Source organism: Carex rostrata, chromosome 19 (genome assembly GCF_964058835.1).
Source record: "Carex rostrata chromosome 19, lpCarRost1.2, whole genome shotgun sequence".
Classification (NCBI taxonomy): Eukaryota; Viridiplantae; Streptophyta; class Magnoliopsida; order Poales; family Cyperaceae; genus Carex; species Carex rostrata.
In genome coordinates, this window is record NC_135936.1 from 5,918,183 (window position 1) to 5,924,278 (window position 6,096).

Below are 6,096 nucleotides of genomic sequence, written 5' to 3' on the forward strand. Positions count from 1 at the left end.
TAATAGAACCGATCCAGATTAGGAACTATTAGGATCGATTTTTTAATAGAACCGATCCAGATTAGGAACTATTAGGATCGGTTATTCTGTATAACCGATCCAGATTAATGCCTATTAAGATCGGTTATATTAAACAACCGATCTTAATAATTACTATTTGGATCGGTTGTTTAAACAACCGATCCTGATAGTTTCTATTTGGATCGGTTATTTAACCGATCCAAATTATTGTAGTATCAGTATCGCCTTCATCAGAATTGGTTGCATTCCGATACTAATATGCGTATATAACCGATCATAATTCCATATTTTCCAATAGTGTTACTTTGGAAATATGCATGTTAGTGTTTTTTTATATATAGATAGGGTACATAATTTGCTCCAGATACATTATCAATCCTCCGAGTTATGGACTAGCTTTGATATTAATTAGGGTACGTTTGGATGGATGTTATAACAACTAGAATAGTGAAATTTAAGAATAGCAAATGAGAATAGAAAAAAAATAGTGATTTTCAGATTAGTATAAAAATGATGTTATTCGGATTAGTAAAAATGTTGTTTGGATTGTACATTTTGAATAGTGAATACCTATAACCGATAAACAATAGTGTTAACAAGGTACTAATTAAGATAAAAGATAGGCAAGTGAGGTCTCAAATGAATTGACACGACGTGAAAATAACATAAGTGGTGTCAATTTTATAATTTCGGAACTATGTTAGAGGAAATTTGAGAAGCAAGCATTTTTTTTTCTCTCTTCACACTTTCGAATAGTAGTTATTCCAACATTTACAAGGAATAGATAATAACAGCTATTATAACTATTTCAAATAGCAAAAATGTTGTTTGAATTTACATTACTATTCCGAATAGCCCTCTATTCTAGCTATTCTCATTTCATCCAAACATAGCTTGATCAGCAATTTTTTTTTTAAAGTTTCTATCTTGTAAATTTTATATATATTGCACTGCAAAATAAATTAATGAACCATGAAAGCTTAAACAAAATCAAAGCACTATGAGAAAAACAATACTGTAAATTTGGAATTAATTTTAAAATACCACAAAACAATAATAAAAGTTCATTGTGATGTAAATGTTTCAAGATTTCATTCTTTGAAAAATTCCCTATATATTTTAGTACAAATGACAGGGCAGCGTCATTTGAATTGGTTGTACATGCACAGGTTGGTAACAAAGCAGCTTTGCTCATTCATGAATTTTGACGAGTTTACTTACTGATTTCGTTTGTAATTTGGTGACGATTGATGTAATTAAAATTGTTTACAATAAAATTAATAATCATTAGAAATTTACAATGATATAGCTCTATAGTATTTCTCAGACTCATAATTGCCTAGTTATATATTATAGGTGCAATTTGGCCCCTGATTGGTGGTGTCCCCCCTTAAATGTTTTCAGCCAGTACACGCTGGTTGCAAACTGATTTCGTCAAAAAAATCAGATTTGCTCCATTTTGGATCAATTGTCTCCTGGATTCACATCTATGCAATGCTTGTAGACTCAGCATTTACATGTAATGTTGCTTGAAATTATTTCTGTTGATTCACTGGAAAAATAGAAAAAATTTAAAAACGGTTTTAAGATGTGCTCAGAGTTCTAGAAAATTCAAACGAATTTGTATATTATTATCTTTAGTAATTAGTAATAATATGCTGTACACATATAGTATGTTTACGTACTTCATTTATATATAAAGAGGATATCAGTAATATCACGCTGCTCGTGACACAAGATATATAACTCATCATGATCAATAAAAAATGGCGCATATGGCCATGATGGATACGCGCTGTGATCAGACATGCATCACAAAATGTATATATAAGATCGAGCTATATTGACGCTAAATGTATGCAAAGTCCCCATTCAAATTAAAGATAGTTAGTCACGCATGTCATAATTATACCCAATATTTATTGCACCAATTAATGGCTCTCCAGTATGTTTTTCAACAATTGTTTCTTCTAGCATCATCTGGCTTCCATATATTAATTTCCTGTCTCTCCGCTCTATCGAAATCTCTCACAGCCAATCGCTAGCATTTCCTCTCTATAAGATTGTAACTTTGTCATAGCTTCTGTCCATTTTCATCCTTTCCAAAAAAGAAAAGAAAAATAAAACATAGTTGACTGAGGTTGTCAACCCTAGCTTAACAATCATAGATATCGTGAGGGCATAGTCATAATGGGAGATATCCTTGCAGATCTGTTCTGTGAATCGGAGTTTGGTTCCACTCCAGAAGATATGTTGAGAATACTGGAAACCCTAGAAGAAGGATCACTGAAAGGCCATGCCTTCTGCGTAACTGACAAATCTACCCACGTGATTTGTCAAAAGGATGGTTGTGAAACCATCACAGGGAATGAAGAGGTACCTAAGGTTGGAAAAAAGAGAAAAAGATCAGCTTCGTTAGATTCACCGGGAGCTCAACTTTCTCCCACCAAGATATCACATATCACAGTGGAGCGCAACAGAAGGAAGCAAATGAACGAGCACCTCATCATACTACGCTCCTTGATGCCATGCTTTTATGTCAAAAGGGTAAGGAAAACAATTTAGTTCAAGGAATAAGCTTATAGGAGAGTTCTTTTAGCTCGTATTTAATACTTTAGACATCTTCACTGAATTTTCCGTGCTATAGTCAAATTTATTTTGTGTTATCACTTATGAGCTCATAATCCAATGGAAAAGAAAGCACAAACCAAGAATATATAGTAAATGCCATATTGCTATTATTCTTTTCCTTTCCCAGATGTTTGCTTTTGTATGACATGTTTTATTTCGGATTTTGAGAAGTATTATCACCAATGTTTTGAATAGTGTCATAGAATTCCACTTGTTTGTCATTATTGTATGTATAAAAGAAGGTGTTTGTCCTTGGTTTTCAAAATCTTGAAGAGCAGGCATATGGAATAATTAGTTATTAAAATTTTCCTCATCTAAATAGCATTTCATTGAACTTTGTCTATTAAACCATTTCTAACTCATACGGTTGTACTAGGGAGATCAAGCATCCATAATTGGTGGAGTTGTGGATTACATCAAGGAGCTACAACAACTGCTTCAATCACTTGAGGCCAAGAAGCAGAGGAAAGTATATAGCGATGTACTTAGCCCAAGACCTACAATTAGCCCTCGTTTACCATTGAGCCCGAAGTCGCATCCCCTAAGTCCAAGATTAGGGTTTCCTACAAGCCCTAGAACGCCTCAACCAAGAAGCCCCTATAAACCACGATTACCACAAATTTATGTTCCCAACACAATGACGGTACCAACAAATGAATCATCTTTCTCTCCGGAGAACACTATCCATAGTGTATGTATCGAGTTTGGAGCTGTGACTTCCAGAGCACCAGCCATACCAGAGGTGAAGGTTGAGTTCGCTGGCCCCAATGTTCTTCTGAAAATAGTCTCACAGCGTATACCTGGACAACCGCTTAAGATAATTGCAGCTCTCCAGAGACTCTCACTTGAGGTACTGCATGCCAATATCAGCACTGTCGAGGACACCATGCTCAACTCCTTCACTATCAAGGTATAATTAAATTAACCTTAGATATAAAAAAAAAATAACCTTCAACAATTGTCTAGACTGCTGTATATCTTAGTTCTTAGTGAATTAATGTTAGAAAATGGCAAAAAGAGAGCATTTTTGAAGTTTGACTTCAACTAAATAAAAAAAATAACTGCATGAAACCATAAACTGTTTTTGAAAGTTTCTTTATATTAAAGTCTAGCTAACTCCAACATTTATTATTCATGACAAACCTTAATGAGAATTATGTTGCTTAATTCAACGTTGTTTAAATCTTTGTTTGTTCTGTTTGTTCTGTTTGTTCTGTTTGTTCATCTCGATCTTGTTAGGACTAGGAAATGCAGAAGCATTCCTGGTTCATCAAGGTTTGCACCACTAAAAGAGACAGCATACTTAAATTTGAAACACTTCTATAGAAGCAATAAATTGACTTAATTTACACCAGATAGCAAATTAATGTATGGTGTACGCTTCCACTTGGTAGTACCATCTTTTGTCCAAATATCTTCAATGCCAATTTCATGTATAATATAAACCGTACGTACAGAGTTCAAATTGTAGTACTATTATTGCTGTGTCTCTGACGATCGAGAACTGAAATTTTAATTATACATCATAAGAAATCTGCTGTGATTCCCAATGAATAACAGAGTCCTGTTATTCCGATCTCAACCATTCAAAGTTCTCCATGCGCGAATCTCAATGAAGTTGAATGGTTGGGATCTGAATAACAGGACCCTGTTATTCCATTGGAATCACATCAGATTTATTTCCAGCTAGGTGTGCCGTTCGATCATAAAATATAAGCAGCATAAGTTTGCAGTCAAAATTCTGGGATCCATATATTAAAATACTATTAGGATAGGCCCAACTACATGAGTAATAAAACTATGTTCCTAAGTTTTCAAGTCAAACAAAAATTATATATGTTGCCAAATTTTCAAGTCTTTAATGCAGAACCAAAGCCCACAAATATGTGATTGGCTGCTGCATGTGATAGCACAAGTCCCTATTTCGTTTTGTAGTATAGAACTATTCCAAAAAAAAAAAAAAAAAAAACATCGTGTCTAGTTTTATTGGGCTTCACTTATCGACCCATTCCATGCCCCAGGAATTGAAGTATCTAATTTTATCTGTAGAATAACACATGCTTTTTTTCCATAAAATTAATTTGTAATGCATATATATTATCAATTTACTTCATATATGTGCAAGAGTTAACGGAGCAATCCTACAAAATAATATCACAATTATACAACCAAATAAATTATACATGTGTTTGGAATACTGTGTGTTGATGTATTTAACTTGGTACAGATCGGAATTGAGTGCGAGCTAAGTGCAGAAGAACTTGTGCAAGAAATTCAACAAACCTTCTCCTTGTGCAACCTGTAGCCGTGTTTCCTCAAACACTGACACTGGAGTTTCCGCGTTCACTTGGTTGGTTGTCACCTCTGTGTCATGTTTTGGCTAAAAGAAGGTATCTGTTAGCGTCAATTAATATTACACTTTGACTAGGGTAGTCAATTGTGTAGTTCAATTTAACTTAGACTAGATGCGGTTACATATGTGTTATTGTATTTTATCTTGTATTATTAGAGTACTGCAATGCATGTTTCTCAAATTTCTTTATGGAAGTAGTATCTTGGCATCTGGTACAAATTAAGAAGCCAGGTTAGCATATAGAGCTAGCTCATCATGCTAGTTCAGGGATTGAAAAATCGAAGGTGACAGCGACTTGTCGCCAGCTAGCTAGTGCTTTGTATGGGCATCTTATTCCTATCATGTTCGTCTTTTGGTAGGTCATCTCTAGCTACGGAACTCATTAGTATATTAGTTTAGAATTTAGTCTTGTAAGCATTTGTACAGTGCTGCACTTGTTGGAATACACATGCAAAAGGCGCCACAATCAATCCAACAGCTCACTTATACACCAGCAAAAGTTAAATTAGGTTGAGTAGATTTATTTCCTTGTTTAAAGATATTGTATTAAGGAGAAAATATTACAAAATAAGGAAATATATATACAATTTTAATTAGGAAGATATATATGAGCTGTATGTGGCGGCTATAACAAGGGCAACATAATACTCAAAATAATTAAGTTGCTATTGTATCAAACAACACTCTGCAACCTAATCCAAAATAAATAAAAAAAAGAGTATTCTTGTTCCTCTCAAAGTTTTTAGCTTGACTCAAATTTATCTTGGTATCAAAGCAATAGTTACAATTTTGAAGGCTGAAGTTTGAAGATCGAAGTTTGAAGATTGAAGATTCAAGTTTAAAAAGGCTTTCTCTTCTAACGGGTATCATATCTGTGATTGGTATTCTTAATAATTTTTTTGGTAGATAACAAAGCCTCAAAATCCTTGTGATCCGTAAATCATAAAAAAAAAAAAAAAAATCTTCCTGCAAAAGCTAGAATCCCATTCTTATCCATAACAACCATCTTGCGAAAATTAATCCTGATAAACCCTCGTTGAATTTTTTTGTTGTTGCTTTTTTTTTTATCTCTTATTTGTCATGTTATATTA

General features: G+C 33.7%; 1 pseudogene across 1 annotated transcript; it reads left to right on the forward strand.

Moving 5' to 3' along the window:
• Positions 1-2,051: 2,051 nt before the first annotated feature.
• On the forward strand, positions 2,052-4,957 carry LOC144571977 (transcription factor MUTE pseudogene; annotated as a pseudogene). The gene is made up of 3 exons (XR_013517619.1): positions 2,052-2,568; positions 3,029-3,562; positions 4,880-4,957. The product of XR_013517619.1 is annotated as a transcription factor MUTE pseudogene (transcript).
• Positions 4,958-6,096: the final 1,139 nt, after the last annotated feature.